Source organism: Bufo gargarizans, chromosome 2 (genome assembly GCF_014858855.1).
Source record: "Bufo gargarizans isolate SCDJY-AF-19 chromosome 2, ASM1485885v1, whole genome shotgun sequence".
Lineage (NCBI taxonomy): Eukaryota > Metazoa > Chordata > Amphibia > Anura > Bufonidae > Bufo > Bufo gargarizans.
This window is the reverse complement of record NC_058081.1, coordinates 332,738,030-332,753,661: the sequence shown is the minus strand read 5'-3', so window position 1 is coordinate 332,753,661 and position 15,632 is coordinate 332,738,030. Positions and strand designations below refer to the sequence as shown.

Here is a 15,632-nt window from a genome sequence, read left to right as displayed (position 1 = left end):
TGTTGCATTGGTGGCTGACGTGAAGCCTGATTCTCTGCTATGACATGCAGACTAATTCTCTGCTGACATGAAGCCAGATTGTCTGTTACGGGACCTCTCTCCTCTGCCTGGGTGCTGGGCCTAAATTTATGAAAATGGACTGTTGCAGTGGTGGGTGACGTGAAGCCTGATTCTCTGCTATGACATGAAGACTGATTCTCTGCTGACATGAAGCCAGATTGTCTGTTACGGGACCTCTCTCCTCTGCCTGGGTGCCGGGGCCTAAATATCTGAGAATGGACTGTTCCAGTGGTGGGTGACGGGAAGCCAGATTCTCTGCTATGGGACCTCTCTCCAATTGATTTTGGTTAATTTTTATTTATTTAATTTTTATTTTTATTCATTTCCCTATCCACTTTTGTTTGCAGGGGATTTACCTACATGTTGTTGCCTTTTGCAGCCCTCTAGCCCTTTCCTGGGCTGTTTTACAGCCGTTTTAGTGCCGAAAAGTTCGGGTGCCCATTGACTTCAATGGGGTTCGGGTTCGGGACGAAGTTCGGATCGTGTTCGGATCCCGAACCCGAACATTTTCGGGAAGTTCGGCCGAACTTCTCGAACCCGAACATCCAGGTGTTCGCTCAACTCTACTGGCCACCCCACCAAATTAAGTAACCAGGGAATAAGGGCCTTGGTAAGAAATGTAACAAAGAACCCAATGGTCACTCTGGCTAAACTCCAAAGATCCTGTGTGTAGATGGGAGAAACTTCCAGAAGGTCAACCATCACTGCAGCATTCCACCAATCTGGTCTTTATGGGAGAATGACCAGAAAAAAAAAACTTTCCTCATTAAAAAACATGAAAGTTTGCACAAAAAAAAAAAACACCAAATGACTTTCAGACTGATTTTTTGGTCTGATGAAATCAAGATTGAACTTTTTGGCATCAATACTAAGCATCATTTCTGGAGGAAATCAGACATTGCTCATTACCTGACCAATACAATCCTTACAGTGAATAATGGTGATGACAGCATCATATTGTGCGTTTTTCAGCAGTTGGGACAGGGAGATAGGTCAGGGTTTAGGGAAAGCAGAATGGAGCAAAATACAGAGATCTTCTTAATGGAAACCTGATCCAGAGTGATTTGGACCTCAGACTGGGCTTAGGTTTACCTTCCAACAAGACAAATACCCTGAGCAGACAGCCAAGACAATACAGTAGGGGCTTAGAGACAACTCTCAATGTCCTTGAATAGTGTCATATTCAATAGTCCATAGTCATAGCCATAGTCCTGCCTTTAACCCAATTCAACATCTCTGGAGAGACCTGATAATGGAGGTCCATTGACGGTGCCCTTCCAACCTGACAGAGCTTGAGAAGATCTGCAGAGAAGAATGGCAGACAATCCTCAAATACAGGTGTGCAAACCTTGTGGCATCATACCCTAGAAGACTGGAGGTTATAATAGTTTCCAAATGTGTGTCAACTACTAAATAAAGGGTCTGAATACTTATGTCAATGCAATATTTTAGTTTTTCCATTTCAATAAATTAGCAAAGCTTTAGAACATCTGAGTGCAAAATGATGAAGAATAATGTTTACTTTACTTCTATTTTATTTTAGCACAAGGTTCCAACATAACAAAATGTGAAAAAAAAATAAAAAAAATATATATATATATACATATATATTCTGTTAATATTTTTTATAGGTGCACATTTACTTGAGTAAATTTGGTATATATTTTTTAGATTTTTCTGACAATGTAGAATTCTATCTGAAAGGATTCGATGAAGACTACTACAGTACATTTACAAAAGGACAAGAATAGCCTATGTTTTTCTTCACTTTAGTTTGCTTCAAAATCATCATGCTTTATCAAGCAGGAAATGAACTGGCAATGAACACTAGGCACACAATTTAGGGATGTTAAAGAATTGCAGTCTGCTAGTATGTGGACATGGTTATAAGTATATTTTGAGTAGGTGCTGTAATTTCAAGTGATTTAGGTCTAATTGTCTACATTTGTGCTACTTTGAATGCTATTATAATAAAAACAATGCACTTTTATCAAGTTTATTTGGGTTAAGGAGTCACTTTATTTGTCAAAATGTAAATAAGAATATTCATGCAGAGACTACAGCTGCTGAACTTAATTAAAGTATATAATGGCTAGATTTATGTTACTATTTGTAACTTGTATTGTGTATATATATATATATATATATATATATATATATATATATATATACACATTACTACTTTATCACAACATACAGTGAAATCACTGCAATGGAACACTTTTTTTCAGACCATCAGCCCTTTATTCCTGTGACAGATTTTCAGTTCCATCATATATTACCCATCTTTGAGAATACCACATCTCTAGAAGACCATTTTTCAGTGCATGTTGTCTCAGAGGTCTTAGAGTGCTACCACTCTTAACAATGTAATTTAAATAACCAGAAAATGCTGCTAGTGATATTGGTAAATAGCAATTCTATTAACGAATATTAAACATATCATAGTAGGAAGAATGACATTTTTCTAAATTATGCATGTCTCAAAAAAATTCGCAGCCACATAATATGCTTAAAATTAATGTGATACTTGAGGTAAAAAATGTGATTACATTGACAAGAGGTCTTAGATATTAGATATAATTAATTGTATAAGCACTTAAAATTCCTCAGCTAATTGTAGTCATGGGAAAAACAACTAAAGGCTACAAACACTTTGAAGCCAATTTTTAAATGTTTTGATTTGAAATACCTGCTGGTATGCACACATCACCTACAGTCATGTCATACTCCTTCATCTTTCCTGTGTTCTGATCATATAAATGGCTGATTTCTAATAAAATGTTGCTTCTTATGGGTTCTGCAGATTCTATGATTAATACTACATAGCAAGGCGCAGAATTCTGTTCATTGTGAGAACTGTAGAACAGGCCATTCCTCAATATCTTTTAGGCTAAGTTTATTAAACATCAACTTTGATAAAATTCTTAAAAAGACACAATTACTATTGGTCCCAATACTACTTTTGGTCCCAAAAGTGTCCATAGTCTTTAAAGGATATATTTTCTTGAATTGCAATTCTGAAAATGTAATCTTTTCTACTGAAATAATATTTATTAGAATGTCACTGTTTTCTTATCTCTTTATAATATAACATTGTTTTGCCTTAAGGAAATTTTATAATGTTGGTTCAATATGTGTCAAGTCAAAAATATCCCAGTCTCAGATGGATTAGGACTTTTGGGTACCTTGGGAGATCCTATAAAAATAATGGAATGGCAAGTCCATGGTCTTCCAAAAGATAAGTAGGTGTATTATTTTGTATCCTATAACATGGGTCAAATGTAGCATAAATAAAAGAAAACAAATGTGAATTAATATTTTTGGTCCTCAGTTTCCCTTTAGTCAGTCCCTTTACTGGTTGCTGGTTATTCTCTGCCTTCCCCAAAGTTTTATATCAATATCATTCTGACATTTACCTATTTCCCACAATTCTATTAGCTAGTACCCATTGTTAAAGGGGGTTAGCCCATACATTTAAAACTGTTTTACTCAAAAAATTTAAGGACCTTACTCCATATGTATAGATTGTCAGTAGCTCATCAAGCAGCTGCATCTCCCAGGATACACTGCAATTAGATCTAGTTAACCTTTCCTTCCTGGCATAGAAAATAGTCCCTCACATATAGTATGTATGGTATGTAATGCTCCCCACAATTTCCTTCTCCACTGTCTAGAGGGAGATATAGTTGCATATGTCTCTGAATTTATAAGTAGTTATTAATGAACGAACAAATGAAAGGTGTCCTGGCCACTCCAGTACACAAAAATTAAGGGATAAGGAAGGGATCAGAGAAGTTGCTGAGCATGTTAGTCCACCACTGAATGCAGGAGAAGGTAAACCAGAAGAATAAAGAGAGCTCTACCAGAGAGGAAAAATTAATCTAAATTAAAAAATGTAAATACAAATTGCAAACCTAGGTGGACAGGACTCTTTCTGTTAGTGTCCCTACACTGCATATATGGACAGTAATATACAGGATGATAGTTCTAAATAAACCAATATTTAATAACTTAAATGTATAAATTATTGTTCAGTTTCTCCCTAGAAAATGCCAATATTGTTATGTCAGCTCAACGGTGGCCTCTTATAATCGATCCTCAAGGACAAGCAAATAAATGGATTAAAAGCATGGAAAAAATAAATAAAATTCAGATATGCAAAGCTACAGATGCAGACTACTTGCGAACAGTTGGAAACAGTTTACAGGTACTAAAAGCATAATGTGCCAGTTCTTGAATTATATTTGCATTAACATTAAAATCTGAACATCTAAGTGAAAGTGTGGTTAATTCTTTACACGTTGCACTGTTTAAGTTATAATTACCTTGTTAGTCTCTGTCATCTTGTCGAGCTCTTTATTATGATTTATGACCCCAAGGCACCTGTTCCCCACTCATCTCATGGCTTTCTGCCTATTCAGATAATTCTGAGGCTATTATGAACAATTGGTTGCAAGAGCGTTACAGTGTTGGCTTGTATGCTTTGTTTGCAAATTGTGCCTATTACAAGGAGTCAGTTCTTGCATTTATAGCTTTTTACACTCTGGCATTGGCCATTTTTAAAAATTAATTTTAATGAATTGTGTTTAGGTCCTATTAACCTTTAATAAGATAAATGATTGTCACATCACACATTAAGCATAAAAAAAAGTTAAAAGTTCCATTGTATGGTTGATAATTACTTAATATAGGCCAGGTAATTTTAGGTAATTTTAATTTTGACTATGTCATGGGCATATGTATTTCTAGAATAATGGAGCTATATATTGTTCATGTACACATAGACGTGTTTATCCAAGATACAGATATTTATGTAGAGTGCATATACAGTAGTCTGGCGGTCACTAATATGCATATAGATTCAGTAAAAATGATGTAATCATAGTGGTATGTATAAACAGTATATACAATATGCAGTCTTTAAATGAAGTGAAGGGGTCGAATGTCAGTACATTATACACACAGCGCTGCTGCATACACCTCAGACAAACACAGCTATGCTACACAGCTAACATTCACAAACAGTATGCTGCATACACCCCATGACAAAGCTCTTCTACACAGCTGATGCACGTCAGTCTGGTGCACATGAAATGTGAAGGCATCCTTGGTTGCTTTTTCTGGAATCTGCAGTGGAGCCTCCAATGCACATGTGAACACTGACTTATTAACCACGGAAATAACATGTGTGTATAGCTAAATAAACATGGGAAGCCAGCTATGTATGTGTGGTCAGTTATGGGTGACCTATGTACTCGGGGTCCGAAGGGACTGAATTCTGTGTATTTACTGCCAGTAACACTTCAGATACAGTTCTGTACACTAACCAGGCAGCATGGTGCACAGCCATGTAAATGGGATATAAAAGGGAGTGTACCCTCACACAATGCGTGATATCCTACCTCATTACTCACTTTCTCCTCCACGCAATGCACGCTAATGGAAGGGTTATGGGTACTTGAGGCTGAGCCAAGAAAAGAACGCCAGGACGCCCATGTTACTCACCAGGAAGGAAGAAGAATAGGGCTCTGCAGAGTACATAAGTTGTACACTTATACACAAGATGAGAGGTAACATTTCGACCTACCATTGTTAGAGGGACAGGGAACACCAGCCTTAGGATTAGAGATGGCCTTGCGGCACCATAGTCTTTTACATTGTGAAGAACTTTGACCCATGACACATTCATCAGGTGGTAGAGGACATCCAATTGAGACATTTCAGCACATGGACATACCCCCTACCTAATTAATAAACCCAATCTCGCCGCCATTTTATATTCAGTCTATTGCCAGTGTAGGGAGAGGTTGCTGTGTGGAGCAGGGACAGACTGTTAGGGACACCAAATGCTAGCTAATAGGGCCACAAAAGTCCTTTTAAGTACTGGTATAGGTGTGCTATCGATAGGTGTGACTTACTGAGGGGTGTGATATACTTATAATATACTTTCTAACATAGAAAGTATATTATAGTGCATTTGTATTGTGGAGCAGTTGTGTGCAGTTCTGCTGCAATACTGCAGCTATACAGAGTGCCAAACGCTATTTGAACAAACCATTTCTACTGGTGTGATCAACAAATTGACATCCCAAAAAAGTGATTGAAGCAGGGGTGTCATATACAAATAATAACATTTCTATATACTGCATTTGGGTAGTGCAGCATTTGTTTGAGGTTTTGCTGCTTTACCACAGCTACACAGAGAGACAAACGCAATTGGAACAAATAATTTCAACTGGTGTGATATACCAGTTGCCCCCCAAAATAAATGATTGAAGCAGGGGTATTATATGCCAATAATATACTTTCTATATAGTGCATTTAGGTAGTGCAGCATTTGTTTGCAGTTTTGCTGCGTTACCGCAGCTACGCAGAGTGACAAACGCTATTGAAACAAATAATTTCTACTGGTGTCATATACATACCAGTTGCCCCCCCCCCCCAAAAGTGATTGAAGCAGGGGTGTTATATACAAATAATATACTTTTCATATAGTGAATTTGGGTAGTGCAGCATTTGTTTGCGGATTTGCTGCGTTACCTCAGCTACACAGAGTGACAAACGCTATTGGAACAAATAATTTCTACTACTGTAATATACCAGTTGTCCCCCCCAAAAAATGATTGAAGCAGGGGTGTTATATGCCATTAATATACTTTCTATATAGTGCCTTTAGGTAGTGCAGCATTTGTTTGCGGTTTTGCTGAATTACCGCAGCTACACAGAGTGACAAACGCTACTGGAACAAATAATTTCTACTGGTGTGATATACCAGTTGCCCCCCCCAAAAAGTGATTAAAGCAGGGGTTTTATATACAAATAATATACTTTCTATATAGCGCAATTGGGTAATGCAGCATTTGTTTGCGGTTTTGCTGCGTTACCGCAGCCACACAAAGTTACAAACGAGCCATCCACCATGCACGGTCACATCTGGCGCTCTGAGGATGCCGACACATGGCTCTGCAGTGTGTGCTTTTTTTAACGTGTCCACAGATGACAATAGTGTTACCATCTGCAGCCTGTGCTGTCAACGTATAAGTCGCTGTAAGCCCCACATTCACCTAGGGACGACCTCCTTAAGAAGGCATCTGGCCTCCCAACACCGAGCCCAGTGGGAGCAACACCGTCAGAACCCACAAAGCCACAGTCCCAGTGCTCCACGTCCTGCCTCTTCTCCTTCTGCTCTCTCCTGCCATTTGTCCTCCATTCCACCATTTACCGTGCCGTCGTCGCGTTCATCTGGCAAAAGGCAGTCTTCCGTGGCCCAATTGTTCAAGCAAAAAAAGATGATGACGCCGGATAACCCTCTTGCCCAAAATCTAACCGCTGCTTGTCAGAACTGCTAGCCCGCCAACTACTGCCATATAAACTGGTGGACTCGGATTGTAGAAAATTTGTGGCCATTGGCACACCACAATAGAAGGTCCCCGGAACGAAATATTGCCAATATCAGTGGCAAGTGAATGTATCTCTGGCACACAGTGTCGGTGCTAAGATACATCTGACCACAGAAACATGGTCTATCAAACACGGGCAGGGAAGGTACATAAATTTTACTGCCCACTGGGTGAACCTTCTGACAGTCGTGAAGCATGCAATCCATGGCATCCTTTTCCACTGCTACCGCCTCTTCCGCTGCATCCCCCAAACTCCCCAGAATCTATTCGACGTGCCAGGTGAGACGTTGCCATGCTGTGCTGCGGCTGTTGTGCCTTGAAGCCAAGAGCCACACCAGTCCTGCACTCTTTTCAGCTTTGCAGTCACAGGCCGATCAGTGGCTAACTCCACTCAATTTGACAGTTGGTAAAGTGGTGTGCGACAATGGTGTCAATCTGCTGACGCGCTGAAACAGGGCAAAATGACACAGGTGCCGTTCATGGCTCACGTCCTGAACTTAGTCATGCAACGATTCGTTGCCAAATACCTCGAGGTCCAGGTCGTATTGCGGCAGGCCAGGAAAATCTCTGGCCATTATAGAAGATCTTACATGGCCTCGACACCACTTTCCCGCCAGACATCTGATTTGTGACTACCCTACACGCTGGAACTCCACTTTGTATATGCTTGATAGGCTGTTCCAGCAGAAAAGTGCAGTTAATGACTACCTGTACGAACTCTGCGGCAGGACAGGTTCTGGAGAGCTTGTTTTTTTCACCACGCCTGTGGCTGGTTCATGCGCAGCGCATACAGACTTCTGCGGCCATTTGATGAGATCACCAAACTGTTCAGTAGCAGCCAGGGTGCCATCGGTGACATTGTATTTTACCCCTTCTTTTTGGAGCGTGCATTGCGTTGTCATTGATCAAGCCGTCGAGGAGCAGGAGCAGGAAGATGAGGAAGTCGCAATGCTGGATGAATTCCCAGGGGGGGGTAATCCATCTGAGACAAGTCAACAACAGGAGTCTAAAGAGGAGTCAGAGGAGGATGGTGCCAGTGCTGAGGATGAGCAAGAAGAGCATGCTTTAAACGTATCTGGGACCCCTGGTGTTGTCCGTGGATGGGGGGAGGAGAACGAGGACGACATTATCGTGGATGATGAGCAGGAGCCAGGCCACTCCACTGCTTCCAGTTTAGTGCAAATAGGGGCCTTCATGCTTCAGTGTTTGAAGAGGGACCCCCGTATAAAAAGCATAAAGGGCAAGGACCAGTACTGGGTGGCAACGTACTTAAACACAAAATGGCGGAAATGTTACCACAATCACAGAGGGCTGTCAGCATACAGCATTTCCAGGCCTTGCTTCAAGAAATGCTGCATTCTGCTTTTGGGGGCGCTGGCAGAGGAATGTCCACTCACAGAGAAACAGTTGCGGGTACTAATCCAACGGCGCATGGAAGAAGAGGGCGGTTTGAAGATGTGTTGGTCACTTCGGATATGAGATCATTCTTGCAGCCAACCCATCGACAGCCGTCTCTTGGATCCAGCCTCAGGGAACCCCTAAACCGACAGGTGTCTGACTACATAGGGTTAATGGCCGATATGGACGCTCTAAGAAGCGATGAACCCCTGGACTACTGGGTGTGCAGGCTTGACCTACAGTGGACTACAGGCCCCAAAAATTATGCATTTAGCGTACAGAAAAGAACAAGTAAGTATGTGGCTGGAGGTAGATTACATGGTCATTGGATATCAATTTTACAGCAGGCCAGTGGACACTGTGTGCCAGAGATACAGTCACTTGCAGCTGAACGTTACTATATAGCTCTGGGATGCCCTTCTGGGATAAATATTTCCTTCTGGGGTCCTTCCATTGCAGTGTTCCAATGGGCACAAATATTCTACAGGCCTCCGAGTCCACCAGTTTATATGGCAGTAGTTGGCAGGCTAGCAGTTCTGACAAGCCAGCGGTCAGCCATTGGGCAAGAGGCTTATCCGGCATCATCATCTTTTTTCACTCGAACATTTGGAGCAAGGAAGACTGCCTTTTGCTAGATGAAGACGACAACGGCATGGTGGAAGGTGGAGTAGAGGATAATTGGGAGGAGAGAGGAGGAGAAGGAGAAGAGGCAGGACGGTGAGCGCCGGGAGTGTGGCTTTGTGGGTTCTGACGGTGTTGCTCCCACTGGGCTCGGTGATGGGAGGCCAGGTGCCTTCTTAAGGAGGTCCTCCCTAGGTGAGTGTTGGGCTTATCGTGACTTATGCGCTGACAACACAGGCTGCAGATGGCAACACTATTGTCAGCAGCAGACACATTAGAAAAGGCCACACTGCAGAGACATGAGCCGACTTCCTGGGAGCGCCAGGTGTGACCGTGCATGGTGGATGTTTCGTTCCAGATACATTAGCAGTCTGCTTTTTGCCTCCTGTGCACTGTAAGTTCTGCCTGCTTCTCCTCCCTATCTGCTGCTCCATCTCTCCCTCTGAACTCCCCTCCTCTTCCTCTCTTGTGGGAACCCACGTGACGACCATCGACACGTCATCATTGTCACCTTCACCACCACTGACATTAGAGATTTCGGAGTAGGCAGCAACGGCCTGATCTGGGTACTGTCGTCAGACTGCTGGGTGGCGACCGTTGATACCTCCTCTTCCTGATCTGATGTCAAGAATGGCTGCGCATCAGTAAGGTCTTGGAATGTATGGGGAAAATAATTCCTCTGACTCGAGCAGAGGGGATATGGTGGTGATAGTGGTGTCTTTGTGGGTGCACACAGCAGAGAGTAAAGAGGGTGCAGATAGAGAGGATGAGTAGGGTGCAGAAGTGAAAGGCTGAGTGAGCCACTCAACCAAGTTTGGCGCGTCCTTTGACGTAATCGCACGCACCTTCTGCAACTTCCCACTTAGGCTACAGCCTGGTGCACCTGCCCGACCCCTACCACCCCTGCGGAATGGCCTGCCTCTTCCTCTGCCTGTCATTTTCAAAATGACCCTGTGACAAAAGTCCCTATGGAAGAGCAGTATTTGTGGAAGAAGATATATCACACCCCTGCCTCAATCAGTTTTTGTGGGGGGCAACTGGTTAATCACTCCAGTAGAAATTATTTCTTCAAATTGTGTTTTTCACTCTGTGTAGATGTGGTAACGCATCAAAACCGCAGACAAATGCTGCACTACCTAAATGTACTATATTTAACGTATTTTATTAGTATATAACACCCCTGCTTCAATCAGTTTTTTTGGGGGGGCAACTGGTAAATCACACCAGTAGAAATTATTTCATCAAATAGTGTTTGTCACTCTGTGTAGATGCGGTAACGTAGAAAAACAGACAAATGCACTACCTAAATGCACTATACTCTTTCCTTTGTTTTTTGGTATACCCATGAAACAAAGTTTTCTACATACATATTGTAGTTGACCATACTATGTTGGTCTTTTTTGTATGTTATTATGGTGCAGTCCCCATACAGGACTTATGGAGGACTGCACCAAACTGTTCTTTATAATAGTTACACACACAACTATACTATTGAAATAGTCAACCTGGTTTAAATAAGTATTTTAATGGTATGATAATTCTAAATACTACTATCCTCATGGGTGTGGTTTTCCCAAGTCTGAATGTGGAGACACACACCGTGAGGATCATCTAGGTAGATTGGGCACTTGTCCATGCACATCATATTATGGATCTTGGTTATATTTATGGTCTGTATGGATGATAGCTTAATCATCCACTGTATTAACTTAGATAGCTGTTAATATACACTTTTATCTAGATTGAGGAGCAGTCTTAAATGTTAAATACCTCTTCAGTTTAATTATACACCCCCACATGCTTGAGATCCTTATAGATTTCAATTGGAGAGACAATCCTCTCCCACCCTTCCACCCTAATAAACATCTGGGGAGGAAGTTAGTACTGTTGTTATCCCTGGGCGCTCATACATGTTGAGGCACCACAACAGGCAGTATAACCGAAACCCCCTAGTACTAGATTCAGTAATTAATATGTACTACCCCAAATATGCTAAGTTTACTTGTTTTATAACCATCCCCACATATCCAGAGATCAGATTCCAACAACGTATACTTCAGCTTGGTCATAGCTTACAGTATATTTTAAAATGAGTAACCATGGCTAGTTTCACATGTGCATCGTATAATGTCAATGGCTTAAATGATCCTAGGAAAAGATCCAACATTTAAACATACATGAAAAAAGAAAAGGCAGATGTCAGCTTATTTCAAGAGACACATTTTAAAAGTAACTGTACCCCTTTCTCCAAAAAATTTCAGTACACTCAATGTTACAATTCAACCACTCCAATGAAAAAAAAGGAAGGGAGTATCCATCACGTTTCAAAAAAGACTAGGTTTTCAACATATAGATACATTATCTGATGATAAGGGAAGGTATATATTTGTTAAAGGCCAGCTATATGGGAAAGTGTACACTTTTGTTAGTTTTTACTCTCCAAATACGTTACAGCATAGATTCCTAGAACATATATTAAACAAATTAGATTTCTTTGTTGAAGGTGTCCTGATAATGGGAGGAGACTTAAACACTCCCTTAGAACCATCCATAGATACATCTACTGGTAAAGCGAGATTGGCATACCGCAATCTTAAAGCCATAAAAAAAAAATAACAAAAGCACAATCTAACTGATATTTGGAGGTTGAGGAACCCCAGCTGTAAAGACTTATCTTTTTATTCCTCTACTCACAACATGTATTTGAGACTAGATTATATCTTTATGTATTATATAAATGTGCAGATTCTAAAAAAAGTCACGTATGAGTCGTTCCACTTATCTGATCATGCTCCATTGCAGCTCTCACCTAGAGATACTAAAAACAAAACCTTTAATTGGTCACTCAACGAAAGCTTATTGACGGACCCCAAAGATGTCTCAGCACTCATGTCAAAAATAGAATCCTTTTTCACTAAGAATCTTCCAGGGAAGGACTGCACTTCTCTTGAGTGGGAAACACATAAAGCAGTTATAAGAGGAAGACTCATAAGGCTTGGGACATATAAAAAGAAGCAAAGGGAAAGAGAAATCGATGAGACTTCCTCTCAAATAAAAATTTTGGAATCTGCACATAAACTATCCCAAGAGAAGAGAATTATGAAAGATTTTACTTCGTTGAGGTTTAAACTATCTGAGCTATCAAAAGCTTCAGAAGTACCTATACATAACTAGATATAATAGCTATTTAGAGGAGAACAGATGTGGCAAAAGGTTAGCAAGACTATTAAATCATATATAACCAGGATTAGAGACAACAAGAATAACATGTGAAATACTACTGGGAGCATTACAAAGGCGTTCAAGACATACTATGAAAAGCTTTACAATCTTAAAAAAGATTTGCCGGAACAGACAGACATGAATGACAAGATTTAAAAAAAAAATAGTTTAATTAACCTCCCTAAACTAAATACAAATCAAATCGATAAATGGTAGTAGGACGCACAGGGTTGTTGGTTCACCAACCAGGGTGCTCTCAGTCCAGTAGTTTCACCCCATTACTAAATAAATAGCTTTAAAAGAGAATATAAAAACTGGGCACACCGGAGAATATTTAGGTTACCACACTTTAATAAAATTGGATAAAATAACATACGATATATCTAAAAACACGTGCGGCTTAAATATGTAATTATCTCCGATAACCCCTATATAGCAATCAAAAAGTCTCAGTAAGTTATACGGTTAAATAGGTACCACCTATGGAAAAGATAGCATTAAATCAATAAATATGGTATATTAAATCCTATTTTTAAAAATAGTTCCCAGTTCGTGTATGGGGAAGTTATATGTACACACACACACAACTTTTTTATGTTTGACAGCCGCCTCTACCACCAGCTCAGGGGCACGGCGATGGGTTGTTCCTGTGCGCCGTCCTATGCTAACCTGCTCCTGGGCTGGTGGGAGGCTACAACAGTCTTTGGAGAGGGGGAGTCGATGACCGGGCCCATTACCTTGTGGGCCCGGTACATCGACGATATCCTCATAATTTGGAATGCCAGCCACTCAGCCTTTAAGCTTTGGGTGGAATCTCTTAATAATAATTCCATCGGCCTCCGGTTTACGTATGAGATTAATGAGGAAACACTTCCCTTTCTAGATGTACGCATATCCAAGAAATGTGGGGGGAGCTTTCAACAAGCATCTATCGAAAAACTACAGCGACTAACTCAGTCCTCCACTGGCAAAGCAGCCATCCGCTGCCCTTGAAGCAAGGTATCCCCTATGGGCAGTACTTGCGCCTGCGGAGGAACTGCTCAGAGGAGCAAGAATTCAAAATTCAGGCGGCAGATCTCCGACAGAGATTCCTGGCCAGAGGCTACCCCGACTGTGTTTTGAAAAAGGCTTTTCAGAGAGCAGCCCACACCCATAGAGACACACTTTTGGTCCCCAAAAATAAGCAGGAGGTTGATAGGAAGATATGGTTCATCACCACATTCGATGGCTCAGCTAATAAGTCAAGAGAGATCCTTGATCGCCATTGGCCCATTCTTCTGATGGACCCTGATATGTGTGATGTTTTACATGATTACCCACAGGTGACATATAGGCGAGGCAAGAGCCTCAAGGATTTGCTAGTACATAGTCACTTTTCACCACCCGCTGCCCCTGACACCTGGCTTAGCCGCCGGGCTATAGGTAGTTTCAGGTGCAGCGGCTGTGTGGCCTGTGACAGCATTGCTACAGGAAAGACCTTTTTCAGTAATAATCTCAAACGTTAGGTTATATACCCTGCATTCGGCTTTCCATTACATTCGACTTTTCTTTATTATTGAGTACTTTTCTCCCTTTATTTTCCTGTGTCAGCAGCATGCTTAATAGTTATATTACCATTGTTCTGGTTTTTGTCAGTGTCCAGCTATTTAGTCTTGGTCTGTATTAGACAAGTAGCCTAAATACTGTATTTACTGATGGTTCGATTGTGGGCCAAAACGCTGGGGTGGCAAGGTGGGTTCCGATCGCCTTGCCACCTAAGAGCGTTAATAGGCAATAGGGGTATTATCCTTGCCTTCAGTGCTGCTGTCTAATCAGCCGGCAGCCGCGGCATCGCGAGACCAAACGATGCCGCGCATGCGCAGGAAGGAGCCGGCATCTCGGGCACTTCCGTGCGCTTCAGACCTCGCTTCTGGTTCCGCAATGGGCGCATGGCTGCCGCCTCTCATACTGTAGGCGGCAGCCAGGTGACTATTTAAATATGGTGGAAACGCCAGTCAAGTTGGCGTCCCAGGTGCAGTTTTCTGTGTATCTCGTAGTTGCATGTTCCAGTATCTCTTTATCTAGAGACCGCCCTTGGAGGGTTCCATCATCTGGTCATACCCTCACTGCTGGCCGACGTATCTAGTCGGGCCGGTCTCTAGGGATTAAGGGCTTATCAAATACCTATCCCTAGCACTTTTTTTCCCTCATCTCCCCTGATGAACTGCTTTATTTTTTTCAGGCAGTGAAACATGCGTGTAGGGAGTTTTTTCTAGATTCTTTAGGGACATATAGCATATTCAGTTAAAGGGACAGGTTCCGGACGGGGTCGTCCTTGTAAGGACGAGTGCCCTGTGGTTAGGCTGCTACCTACATCTAGCATTAGGGTTATTTTTGTCAGTCAGCCATAGGGCCTGTACAGGGAGCCTGCACAAATGTGTATCACTGCCTGACATCACTTCTTCATTTGCCTATATGTATGGAGAAGCCTCGATCGGAGTATCGTCGGTGGTGAAGGATCCGTATCCTGTCTCGCGGTACTGGTAGGACAATCGGTTACTGGTGCCGCTGTGCACTTTTTTAGTGTATCTATGTATTTTCATTTGGGATAGACACCTAGGTGACACTTAGGGTTTATCAACATTCTCTATCCCAAGGTTTGTTATTGCACACTTTATCTAGGAATTGTTTTTGTTTTATCTGCATTATCATTAAACATTATATTTTAGATTACCCACCTCCTGAATCATGCCTTTACTCTTGGTAATCTGGAGCGCAGATCTATCATTGGTTTGACCTCCCTAATCAGTACTCATAGTTTATTGAAGTTATATGTAGCAGCATTTGTCTATGAAGTAGCAATAAGCAAGTATGACAGCAATGCTGACAGTAATGGTAGCGAAAAAGTTCAAATTCCTATGTTCATCCCCATTGGCAGCAGAAAACAAA

The 15,632-nt window shown here is 41.5% G+C and overlaps 1 pseudogene; it reads left to right on the top strand.

Moving 5' to 3' along the window:
• LOC122925882 overlaps nucleotides 1–15,632 on the top strand; it is a 2,558,103-nt pseudogene that overhangs the window by 2,244,755 nt on the left and 297,716 nt on the right.